This window comes from Magnolia sinica, chromosome 6 (assembly GCF_029962835.1).
Source record: "Magnolia sinica isolate HGM2019 chromosome 6, MsV1, whole genome shotgun sequence".
NCBI classification, from domain to species: domain Eukaryota; kingdom Viridiplantae; phylum Streptophyta; class Magnoliopsida; order Magnoliales; family Magnoliaceae; genus Magnolia; species Magnolia sinica.
In genome coordinates this window covers 28999800-29012658 of record NC_080578.1, presented here as the reverse complement: position 1 = coordinate 29012658, position 12859 = coordinate 28999800, and the positions used below count along the sequence as shown (strand labels likewise).

The 12859-nt window shown below is 35.5% G+C and overlaps 1 long non-coding RNA gene across 1 annotated transcript; it reads left to right on the top strand.

Moving 5' to 3' along the window:
- Positions 1-6780: 6780 nt before the first annotated feature.
- On the top strand, positions 6781-10711 carry LOC131248612 (uncharacterized). The gene is made up of 3 exons (XR_009172310.1): positions 6781-6942; positions 7171-9921; positions 10435-10711. It is a non-coding gene; the product is annotated as an uncharacterized LOC131248612 (long non-coding RNA).
- The last annotated feature ends 2148 nt before the right edge of the window (positions 10712-12859 follow it).

Below are 12859 nucleotides of genomic sequence, written 5' to 3'. Positions count from 1 at the left end.
ATGTCAGTACAAGTATATAAACATCAATATAATAAACACATTCAACTTTATAGTACAAGTGGAATAGACTAAAACATTATACAAGTAGTGTTGATGGAGAATGAATTTGTGCTTATGCTTAGAGAGATGATTAAAATATGATTAGACCATTACACTATAATGCAAGTAGCATATAATAAAACTATAAACATTCTAGTAAAATTTAGAATTTTTATTACACATTGTCATTCTATATTAAATACATGTATTTCATTGTAATACGAAACAACTTCGGATCAATTATCCAAAGTACTCCCTATATAAGTTATCGTACACTGCAAAAGTATATTTCAAGCTGTGTGAAGCACTCGACATTATTACAGCCAATATACTAGTCACGATAAGAGAAATCTGGTCTCTTAGGACTCGATTCAGATGTGCAAGTGACAAAACCACTTCTTTCATATGAAGTTTTCCACGGTTATATTCCTCCATCAGATCCGAAATTTCTTTGAGATTATATAATCTTTCATCTGAGTCATTGTCAATATATTTATCCCTATACTCATCGACCAGACCGGGTATTCTTTGGCCTTACCAGAAGAAGATAGGGTTGAAACGTTTATCCACAACAGCTGATGAAGTATGTTGCGTGCTTCCGCTACGCTCCGGTTTGAGGAGGACATGATCAGAAATTGACTCAATTACAAATGTGAATTATAAAAAAGTCAATTAAAGGAATAAATCATAACTTGTAAAACATGTATACATGTAATAATCAAATTATTCAATTTGAAAAATGACATGTAAATCATGTGTACATTTAATAATCGTCATCTTTATCACTGACACTTAGGACTATTTCTTCTTCACCATTAGTATCGCTGATCAATATTTCCTCTTCATCGTCCGCAGCGTTGTCATCAATGAAACCACTGTAAATGCTATTGTATAAATCTAGCACCCGTAGTATTGTCAAATTTTGTTGTGTCAAACCATTTAGTATTTATATCATGCTTTGAGTTGAAGTGATCAGGTTCATACATTTTTAAGTTCTCTGGACCTTTATCGAACTTGCCTACATCTTCAAGATGAAGTGAAGAGTGTTAAAGTTCATGGTTTCAAGCTCAAATTCAAGAACTCAAGTTCAAGTTTGAAGTTCAACTACTGTATGCTAAAGACTTAAGAACTCAAGCGTGACTCAAGCTCAAGTTCAAGAAATCAAACTTTAGCTTCACATATCATAATTATTCAAGATTTTGAAGCAAATGGTGTTTCAAGTGTTCCAACTCACAAATAGGTTTGGATGACCCTAAATTGACCTTATGTTGTGTCATATTCATTGCATATTTTATGTGGGTCATTTCTTTTATTTATAGGTCATTTTCTTGACTAGTCTTATTAGACCTTGTTCGACTAGTCCAAGTACTGGATCAACCAATCTAAGAGTTTTCTCGACCAGTCCAAAGTTTGTTGTTATTTTTCGAAATTTTCTGTTGGACTCTCGACCAGTCCTGGAGACTAGTTGACCAATCGAGTGAACAATGCTCGACTGGTTGTGCAGGCTCAACTCAAAGTCCAGCAAGCTTTTCTGGTTCCACTCGACCAGTCAAGCAAGCCACATAACCAGTCGAGGAACGACCTTATCTTATCGCACCAGAAAATTTAAAATTTTGTTGGTCATTTGACCAGTCAAACCGACCCTTAGACCAGTTAAGTGAACAGTATTTTCACCTATAAATAGATACAGAATTTCAGAGTTTTTTCATTCATTAAAGTGAAATCAAGACACCACTCTGAGAGATAAATTTGTTAATTTATTAAGTTATTCTATGCTCATTTTAGATTCTTTTTAATTAGCTTTTACAATTTAATTTTGTGATCTTTATTCCAATCTTATATTTAGAAGGGATTTGAGTTTTTCCCTTTCTTGAGATCAAAATCAAATCAAGCTAGCCTAAGTTAATTTAATCTAAAAAGCATTTAGAACTAGAACCTTTTCATCTATGAGACTGGACATTGAATATCTTCATCTACATCGGATTGGTTCTACTGGGCTTCTTCAAAGGAGAATTTCCAGATAAGTATGATTTACAATTTTGTATATCCTTTTTTATTTTTGAGGCTGTGCTAGAAAAATCTCTTTTTAGTTTGTCTGAGGTAATCTAGAAAATCTCAGTGTGGGGTTTTTGAAATTGTGTAAGCCCAATCAAAGAAACAATTGTGAAGGTCTTAAGGTGAACCTTGGAAAATCTTTTTTATAGTGAACGCTAATATCCCGAGGGAGTGGATATTTTCTAACAGTTGGTGTACACACAAGCGAACTACTATAATTCCTGGAGTTGTGGTGGATGATTGAATGTGCTTATGTGTGTGAATGTTGTAATTTATTTTAAGCATTTGTGATGAATGGTGTAATTTCTTTTATGCACTTGTGGGAATGCTGTAATAACTTAGTTTATTTCATTTGTTATTTCCTTTGCCTCTTTATTGGTCTGGGTTTTTAATACTTACAAACATTCTAGTAGGATTGTCTTGCCATGAGCCTTTGGTTTTTGGTGTTAGGTTGTCCCTAGAGCTAAGTTTGTATCAACCTCTCAAGACTAGTACATTTGAGGTTACTATTTACTTGTGCTTCTTTATTATTTGATTGTGCTATCTTTCTTTCAATTCCGCATTTACTTTTTAATTTGCCCCCCCCCCCCCCCCTAAAAGACGCATAGCTCAGCCTTTTCAAGTGGTTTCAGAGCCTAATAGCTTCTTTTTATTTGGATCATTTCTTAAGCTAATCGATCTGAGCTTATCAAATGTCAAATTTTGATAGCCTCTCAATCACTAGGCCTCCACCTTTTGATGGATCCAATTATGCTTATTGGAAAGCCAGAATGAGGATCTTTTTAAGGTCCATAGATGAAAGCATGTGGCAAGCCACAATGATAAGATGGACCCCTCCTACCACTGAAGTTCTAGGCACTGATGGAATCAAATCTATGAAAGTTGCACCTTATTTTTCTTAGACCACACTTCAGAAAAATGAGAGTAGTACCAATGCAAAGGCTTTAAATGCAATTACTTGCTCACTATCAGCGGATGAATTCAAAAAAATTATATCTTGTGATATTGCAAAGTAAGCCTGAGACATTTTAGAAATGACACATGAGGGTACGACTATTGTCAAGAAATCTAAACTTCAAATCCTCACCACTCGGTTTGAGGAAATATATATGGAAGAGAGTGAAACTTTCATAGACTTCTGTACTAAGTTAAATGACAAGCAAAATCTGTGCAAAGATATTGTGCTCATTGCCTGATAGGTTCAATTCTAAGGTCACTGTCATTCAGGAACTTCGTGATACAGATAATATGAGGGTTGAAGAGCTGGTTGGTTCTTTACAAACCTACAAATTAAACTTTAAAACTCCTAAAGGTAAGTCCATCGCCCTTAAAGCTTTCTAAAAATACTTCTCATGAAAATGTTAGTAATTCTGATTTTGAAAACTCTGAAGATGATATGGCATTATTAGCCAAGAAGTTTTATAAGATTTTCAAAAGTAAAAAGAGAGTAGATGTTCAATAACCTTCAGAAAAGAAAAGAACTAGATCTAAAAATTGAAAATCTATTAAAGACAAACAATGTTTCAACTGTCATGAATATGGTCATCTAGCAAACAAATGTCCAAAGAGAGACAAATCTAAAAAGAAAGGCATGTTAGCCATATGGGATGAATCGTCTTGCTCTGAAGCCTCTTCTGAGTCAGATGATTCTGAACGTAAGTCAACTAATGAGGTCAAAGCCTTAATGACTCTAGCCAAATTCACTTTCTCAGATAGTTGTGATTCAACTAGTGAAGAAAATCTAAGAAGTGATCATGAAAACGATGAAATTTTATAAGATGCTTATGATGCCTTATACAGGGAAAGTTGTAAGATTGCTGTAAAATTAAAACTTCAAAAAGAAAAATTTTTTAAATTAAAAGAAAATTTTGATAATCTAGTATTAGAAAAATCACATTTTTCGGAATGTTTTGAAAAAGCTAAGTGTGTTTAGATTTCAAAACTTCCCAAATTAAAAACATAAAATCTGAAAATGAAAAACTAAAACTAGAAGTCTCCTCTCTTGAGTTTGAAGGATACTTAGAGGTATGCCCAGGGTGATCCTAAACTAGAAAGACTACTAATCGGATCAAGAAAATGTGGTAATAGATCTGATCTAAGCTATGATAAAAATATACCTCCCAAGAGCAAGTCCACTCCTCCTAAGTTTGTTAAAGGGAAGTCTTCTAACTTAAAAGGGAAAAGTCTGAATCAAAATAATTTTAAAAATACTAAAACTTTTCAAGCTATAAAACCTAAAAACAACCATATCAATTATAGAAATCAGAATCATAACCACTTAGCTGAGAAAATTCACTACAAAAAAATTGGGCAAAGCCGATGGACTTGGGGTGGTTTTAGTTACGGCTAAAATCCTTCGGCATTGAAACTCAATAATCCGTCGGTGCAGCTGCAATTTTGAATGGTGGACATCCAACCGTCCTGAGTTTTCTCATTTTGTGGTTCACTCAAGACTTAATTAGGGCTCATTTTTGGGGATCAATTCCAAAATGATGTTGAGAAATGGATGGACGATGTGGATGAAACATATCCATCATGTTGGGGCCCATAGAGCCCTCCCCTTTCCAAAGCTATGTTTACCGTTTTTCTGTGAGTTTTGTACAGAATGTAAAATAGTGGTGACTCGTTCATGAAAATAGTGGTAATAATATAGAGTTATCCAGACCATTCAAATAATCCTTCTAGTTGTAAATGTTTAATATTTATAATTTTCTTAGATAATACAATCTTAACCATCCAGAAAATGGTCCCTCTTGCATGCACAGATGTTAACAGATTGTTTGTTATAAACAATGGTAAACACACACTGTTTCGTATTTCAAAGGTTTATCATATTTAGAAGAGGGATTGCGAGCGCCATTTGCTCTTTTCCATTTTCAAGCAGTGCATCCCAGCCTGTGAGCGCAATTTGCTCTTTTCCATTTTCAAGCAGCGCATCCTAGCCCTCAAGAGCTTCTCCCATTTTCAAGTAACGGCATCCCGTTGCCATCGAGCAGTGACATCTTCCATGGCCATCGAGCAGTGTCTACGAATGGGTGAGCCTCTCTTTCCTCGCCGATCAGACCCACCATGATGTGTTTTATGTGGCCCCACTATGATGTATGCCTTAGCTTTTCTCATAGAATGGATGTTTTCTCTAATAAAAGGAACCATCTCTCTCTCTTTCTCACTCAAAAGGAGAGATCGGGACCATTAGAAAAGGGAAGTTTGGGCAGAACTTGCCCACTGATGAAATCTTTCTAGAACCTACTTGGTCAAGGGTTTTGATCATCATTATAATTGATGGTGGGCCCCCAATAGGTATGGTGATCCGACTCGTCTCGGACTGGTTGCGTTTGAATTGGGAAGAGGATGAACAAAAGAGGACTTGGCATGCGAAATCTAACTCGGTTGAGACGGGTCTAAATATGGAAATGTTTGTTTGTTGCGATTGATTGACGGAAACTGGATGGTTTGTGTTATTTGACAGAGTTTTGTAATCAATAATGTAAAAGCGTCGCTTGTTGGGGTTATTTGATCAATTTGAAAATGGAATGATATTTCTCATGAGGAATTATAGGATGCATGGTTTCCATTTCTATCAGGTGGGACTCATTTTTTGGTAATCCGGAATATGATCTGCTGCATCCTGCCATTGATGAGCTGGAGCTGTGTACCAGACATATACTCAATAGGACATTTTCACCTTTTGATATCTTGATATGTATTGATGGTTAAGAAGAGAAATGCAACAATCATCCAATTCAAACTGAAAAAAAGACAAAAAAAAAGTCTCATGATTGGTCACTAGGATCTTCTAATCTGGAAGTCTTTTGGGTCATGCTCCATTCACAATGGCATGCAACAGAGCAAGGTTTGGGCCATACAAAACCATAGGCCCTACTTGTCAGAACTGAAAGTCCATGTATGTTGTGCAAAGATGCAGATTCTGCATTGTATTATGTATCTGTTTATTTTGCTAAGTAGTTACATTTTAAAAATAAAATAAACAACTTGAGAGAGAGAGAGAGAGAGGAACTTAGCCCACGTCACAACTAAAGATCATGATTTTTGAGGAATTATATGCTTGTCAAAACTGAAAATCCTTGTATATTGTGCAAGGATGTGGGCTGTGCATCGTATCATTCCTCTGTTTATTTTACTAAGTAGGATGTTGTTGCATTGTTCAAAAACTACTTGATTGTGGGACCCACCATGGTGTCCAAGATGGCCCAATAAGGATGGGGCACTACAAGAATGAGGCTGATTCAATTATTAGGTGGGCCACACCAAGAAAACAATGGACAACCGCAATACAGGTTCCTCTAAGGAACGTAACGAAGGGCCTGACTGATTGACGGGAGGGCCTGCTAAACTATTTGAATATCTAAGGGCTTGTCGAGGCCTGATCTTCAAGGCATGGAGCAGAAAGTTCCGGTTCAGTTCTAACCCACGTCCAGAAGAAATGCAGAGTAGATTTGGCTTTGCCTTGTTTTGCCCGCAATGGCTCTGCCTTGTTGGTATTTTTGAAAATTTGATTTTCTGCAGGAGGGATAGCTTCAAATGATGTGTATCAAGATCAGATAAAACATTTCCTAATAGTAATGTCTTTGCATGTTTACCGATATATATATATATATATATATATATATATATATATATATATATATATATATAGGCAAACTGAGTCAGATATACTTCTTGGCTGTTTGAATTTGCTTTAATTGTTGGTTTTTCTTCTATACATCTCACATCTCTCAGGATTTTCTACTGTAGATTGAAAGTGTATCTGGAACGACGGTTATGCGCTGGGTTAACTCACAGTCAGGAAGCATTTTAGGATGGGTTGAATGGGCCATTCAACAGGAGGTAATTTCTTAAGAATTTTAGGATGGGTTGAATGGGCCAAGGAGTCAGCCTGTCTTTCGATGATGAAAACCGAAATTGATATTGTTTAGTGAATTATAGTTGAATGTATATGTCCACATAGGTACTTGGGTACCTTGGAGATTATCATCTTTGAACAATCTCTATACATTCCAACTTGTGTGGTTTTGTCTCGGAAATGGTTAAAAGGTTTGTTTTATTATTTTGCAGCTGAAGCCAAATATGGATAAAGAAAAGGATCCAATGGCTGGAATTATGGATTTGATGAAGGTGAGTAAGGTATCCATTCTTTTCTTGGGAAATGTCCAATGCCTCGGCAATAAATGTCCTCCAATCCAATAGACAAATAATTAAATAAGTTAAGTGCTTGATTATCATTGATGACATTTAAAGAGTTCTAATCTATTTATTTTTTTTCAAATTATTGTCCTTTGAAATTAAAATTTAATTCTAGAGCTAATTTTCACTTTTGACAATTTGGAATTTGGCCAAAGTTTAATTTCTAATTTTAAGTCATTTACAATTCTTTCTAAAAAGCTACTTTTCATATTCTTAGAGATTATTTAAATTTAAAGGTGTTAAACACAACTTGAGAGACTGAAATTCTCAAGAATCCAATTACTATAGATGTAGATTCTTCAAAATTCAAGTGTCAAAACCACCTATAAATTCCTTTGAAGAGATTTCTAACCTCACTTCCATCTTTTTCTACCTTTTTAGGCTTGTTTCTTAAAGGTGCCGTAGTAGAAGAAGAAGAAGAAGAAGAAGAAGCAGGTATGTATGTGTACGGACCCAGTACTGATTCGACAAATACCCCCATCAGTTGTGCTTTTAGTCATATAATAATTCTAATAGAAAGAAGAAATTATGGCAAAACTGGTGGTGGAACCGGTGTAGGATTATAGAGACCTTTCCATAGTACACATGACAGGGGTGATGTTGCAATTCAGTTTGTTCATTTAATTGCCCCTGTTGTTGATGAAACATGATTAAAAATATATAAATTGGATGATCCTAGCCATCTGGTTGGCAGATTCCAAACCAACAGTCAGAAGAAATTTAGGCTAAGTTTTCATAACCAAAAAATAAATAAATGAAGGGATTAGGATTTAAGATGGGTCCTACTAGATGGACGGTCTCAATTTCACTTTTGACCATAACCCATGTGCAATAGAGGGATGACTCTACCTTATCAACTTTCTTGTTTTGTAACCATTTCCTGTTGTAGTGGTATGCCCACAAGGACCTCCCTTGTTACAGATGATTAATCCATCTGATGCTTCTACGCATACATGATCATAACAAAAACAGGTGCGGCAACTCATCAAGTGGACCACACATTTATAAAAAGTAGGTATGTACGTCTGTGGCATCAACCCCTACGATTTCACCCATCTAGGTCATGCTCGCTCTCATAACTTTCGATGTCCTGTATAGGTACATTTGCTTGTTTTCATTCTATTTGCTATTTAAATTAGGCACTTGCTAATATCTTACCCAACAACACTTGCCATCTTTGTACATTATGCTTCATTGGCAACTTAAGATCAAAAAAAAAAAAAAAATCATTATGGAGTGGGTTCAACCCTTTCTTTCTTAAAACTTTCTTTTCCATTTGTTCCTGTAATTCGACCTTTTCTTTCTTAAAACTTCATGTCCATTTAATTCATATACTTCTCTTCATTCTATTGTCATGAATTATACTAGATTGTGAGATGGGAGAGTCACTCGTTGAAATACAGGGTACTATGGCCAATTATGAAATCAGGGATATTTCTCAGCCTTTGCAAGTGGGTTCTGTCGGGTAGGTGCATGCTTTATATTCTGTTTAACTTCCTTTTTTTCTTTTTTCTTTTTTCCTGTTTAGGTTGTAGGTAGGAAGGAGCATGGGCAACCCAATGTTTCCACGAATCATCCACATGATGTGGGACTTGAACGTTTTCCTCCCATACCCTCCGGAAGGCTATAATTTTTTATTGCATTTTGTGAAGAAGATTGATTTTCTAGTAAACTGTGTCAGTTACCTATTGAAATCGTTAATAGCATTTTCGTTATGTATGTCATATACAATTGAGAGGGTCAAAATAAGGTATACTTAATGTATAAGTGGCTATAGGATGAAGGAATGGCAAAATCAGTGTTGGCTCTGAGTAGAATCCTTGCCTATTCAGATAAGACATTTATATTGCATTTTGTGAATTGTCATCGAAGGGCCCTGAGGTTTGAGAAAATTTCAAGAATGAATGATCTTTGGGCTAAGCATTGTCTTTTGCTTGAACGAGGAAAAAAAGGCCGTCCCTTTCATGAGAAAAGAAAATGTAGGAAAGCCCACAAAAGAAAGAAAAAAAAAAAAAAACTATATTCAATACCATTAAAAGCCATGACCAATGAAATGTGATTCTTGAATCTTGATATTTTGAGTTAAAAAAAAAATAAAGCTTTTCCAATTATTAGCTTCCTTTTTTGGTTGATCACATTTTGATGCAACTTGGTTATCAAGGCAATGGTTAATCACATTTTGATGCAACTTGGTTATCAAGGCAATGGTTAATCACATTTTGATGCAGTTTGGTTATCTGAAGCATAAATGTGAGCATGCATGGAATCAATTTCAAAATTCTCAATATCTTTTGTTTTTTTTTTTTTTTTTTTTTTCATATTGGCCATCTCTAGACTATTTTTTTATATGTATAGTAACTCAGTTACTGAAAAATGTAGATCTTTAGCATTGATTAGAGAAGTGCTTATATTTTTTAACGAAACCAGATGGTTACTGGTCTTGTACTTTTAATCTCTGTCTTGTTATTGATTACATTTTCTTTGTTATGTTTTGCTTTGTTTTACCATTGAAAGTAACTGAATATTTCTTGTACCCTGGTCTTTAGACCTACACAGAGTATTGGAATGCTATCCAGCACATTTTTTAGGAGTACTCGGAAGGAAGATATTGTAGTTCCTGTGGTAAGAATAGTTTCAGGTATTGTTGTTGCATACTTCTTAAATGCTTTTGAATTGTGTTCAAAATTATTTTCCAGCAGGCTTATTACTATATTTATGTTGAATGAAAGTAAATTGGCTAGATAATCATTTAGGGGTGGTTATGGGCCAGGTTTGGGCCATGTCAAGGTCATCCTGAATCTAACCTATTTACTAATTGAGCCAAAATCAGACTTCACACACATTATTTTAATGCAAGCCGAGGATAAACATCTTATGCTAGAAGTAAGATTCATTTTTCTCTACTTGTTACTTTATTAAAAGCATGCCACCATTTTTCTCTAGTGTCCAATCTGTTGATATGATGGACTCCCTGTAGATGGGAGATGCACCAAAAATTTGCCAAATGGGGGGATCCTATCAATTATTCTTAAGAGCAGTAACAACCCATATTCTGAGATTTGTTTTGGGAGATGAGTGTTTGATGATGCAGGCTGAAGTGTATCATTCGTACATGGAAGTGTTACCTAGATGCAGATGGAGAGATGTGGAGGAAGCAAAGAAAGACTGCAAGCTTGGAGTTCGCATCAAAGAACTTGAGAGATTCCAGTACTCTGGTATTTAGAGACTATGCCCTCAAGCTATCAACTATCTTATGCCAAGCTTTTATACAAAACCAACAAGTAGGCGTGCAGGTCTTTCTCATCTACCCAAAAAACACTCTTCTAATGCATGCATATCTGTATTGATGCATGTGGATGTGCGTGTCTTTCTAAAGAGTAATGATCACATGAATCTCATCACATTCAACTCATAGTATAATACCATGTGGACTCTTCGAATATTTCCAGGCAAGTCCTGCTGTTGACACTACTCTTATAAGACTTCCAGTGGCAGCAATTTCTGCTGCTTTCCTCGCGGACTTCAGCTGAAGACGAAATTCATTGCAGTGTTTCACCACTAAACAACAGAAGTATATATGCAACAAGATCATATAAACATAGGATAAGAAGATGTGAAAGGAACTGCAATTCACATTTAATTCAAACAGAAAATAAATCATACATCTCCTACCAGTTCGTCATTTCGAAAGGCATAGAAGTGCTGCATTGAAATGAATGACACCCTACCTCATCAAGCAAAAGAAGAGTACCATTGGCTCCCTTTCCAAATTCGTACTTTGCGTCCACTAGTATCAGACCATGTTCCAAAGCCACACGCTGCAAGTAACAATTAACAAGGCGCGATGAATGATAGTGGAAAGAGAGATTATGAAGTTAACTTTAATATCAAATCTGAGACTACAGTTATATGCTAATGGCGACATCAATATTCATGTCACGTTGATAAAGAAAAGAACCCATGTGCTACATCATCAAGATGTATGCAGCACTAGACTGTCAATAGTCAAATCTTCTTTGCCAGACAAGTTTGTCAATACAGAAATCTGGGATTTGTGAGGCAACTGAACTAAGAACATAAAAGAAGAGAATGAAGTGAAACTTTGCGTGTATGCTTGGTCTGCTTTCAGCAGTCAGCATGAAAAAACGGCATATCAAACGTGCCATTTCTTGAAGTCAACATAATTCTACCTTTGAAAAGAAACTGTTCCATATGCTAACTGTTAAATATGATTTGTGCAGTAATCAAACAACAAGCTTTTAATAGAAACTTCCCATAGAGGAACATGTGTTAGTAGATTATTGTTTCCATTAAAAAAATATTGTAGGGCCCACTGTAATGTTTATTTTCCATCCAACCTGTTGACAAGGTCTCACACATGCATCTGGATGAAGGGAAAACACAAATATCAACTTTGGCCCACAAATTTATTTTTAAAGTAGTCATTCATCCACCTGAGATTTGTATTGCTACATTTGTGGACACAGGAATAAAATGATTTGGCAAAACGGATGGATGGTGTAGATATAGAACCATACATTGAAGTGGGCCCCATGGTCAGTGCACCACCCACAGAATTCTTAAGAGAATTTTTTGGAAAGGTCAGCATAATACTAACATGTCAGTTTTCTGAATTACAGAGAAAAATAACATTGTAAACTGCAACAATTAACTCCTGCTCACTTTCCTTTGTAAACTGCATGATCATATTTTGCTAGAGGCAGTTTACTAATGAAAGAAAGCTTGAGACATCCATCACTAATAGCATGAACAAGCACAAGAGTAACTCAAGGGAAATGTCTACTTCACAAGCATGGGCTTCTAGGAAATAAGCAATATGTGGACAGCAAATAGACAGTTTTCCAGCTTTGGGAAAGCATAATTTTTTTATTTTTTTAAAAAAGGATATCACATAGATTGACTTGGGAAAACGTAATTTGTGTCAAAAATATCTGGACCAGAACTTCATATCCCTTGATTGGTTGATAGGGAAAAAAAATCTTAAATGCTAACATCTACACAGGCATGGACAGAGCTAAGAAAATAATCGGGAACACCATCAATGATACTTACAAGATATATCTACCAGTTTTGAGAATCATCAATAAGAAGCAGACAAACTATCAACATCAATTCATAGGGCAAAAGCCTAATTTGAAAAGTACTTGAACCAAAGTACTTGAACTAAAATTAATTGCCACAGACTCTCACAAGTTTGAAAAGACATTAAACCAAGATACTCATTGGGGTGACACAGAATGTCCACATCAAGGAATTCACTATAATCCGAGATGGTCAGTGCACTAGTAACCATGGAAATCATTCAAATGAAACTTAAGAGAATCGAAGGATTAGTATACACCCAGCAGTTCAAAATCTTTGGGGCTAAAGGTTTTAAGATTTCTGAAGTTCAAATGCAATCCTTGAGTAACTTCTTTGACTTGCATCTCAAATGACTGGATTCTCTAGTTGCTGAAGCCTCATTTATGCAATTCTAAGGGAACAGTTGGCATGTTAATGTTGTTTATCACATCTTTAGAACAACCAAGAAAATCACCAT